The sequence below is a fragment of the Tarenaya hassleriana genome, unplaced genomic scaffold, assembly GCF_000463585.1.
Source record: "Tarenaya hassleriana unplaced genomic scaffold, ASM46358v1 Cleome99, whole genome shotgun sequence".
Taxonomy (NCBI): Eukaryota; Viridiplantae; Streptophyta; class Magnoliopsida; order Brassicales; family Cleomaceae; genus Tarenaya; species Tarenaya hassleriana.
The window spans coordinates 369,047-369,795 of record NW_010972326.1 but is presented as its reverse complement, the minus strand read 5'-3'; positions in this window follow the sequence as shown (position 1 = coordinate 369,795).

The following is a 749-nucleotide window of genomic DNA, read 5'->3' as shown; positions in this document are numbered from 1 at the left end:
GAAGGTCTGTCCTGGACCGTCCGTTCTGTCCATACAGAACGTCCGTTCTACATTGCGGAACGTCCGTTCTGACTTCTGAAGTCGAGACCGAACGTTCTGCAGCCTGGAACGTCCGTTCTACTTCCAGAATGGACGGTTCAAAGTCCAGATTCCGAAAATTTCCGTTTTCAAGGTCCGATTACGCAATCATTGCATAATCTGATCAACTGTAACTCAAATAGACATGATTCATTCTTATGGATGGTCCATAGTGGATGAATACATGTAACTTAATCAAGATATAGAATATGCTTGATTGAGTGGGAGCTCCGGAATTGGGATTACATAATCGAATAGATGGTCTATTCGGATTATGAACAATCATTGCACAGAAACCGGTTAGATCTAGAAGCTCTATGAGTAAAGCACTTGTCAAGGCCTCGATCGTACGTGTCATGGGCCATGCCAAAGTTGGGTGTGCCGTATTATCTTGGTGAGGCAAGATGGAGAAATGGTGGTTCTCATAGCTTGAAAGTAGATGCTTGATCTAGGTGCGGTTTCGAAAATCCCTTATTCATGTAATGCAAAGTGTGTACCTCCCATTACTAGAGCGCCTGTCAAGGCATCGATCGTCCGTAACACGGGTCATGCCAAAGCTGAGCGTACCGGATTATCTTTGTGAGGCAGGGTGGGAAATCGTGGTTCCCACAGCTTGAATATGGTTTACCTTATGTTAAGTCGTCAGGTTTGACTTGAGACTTAATGGTATA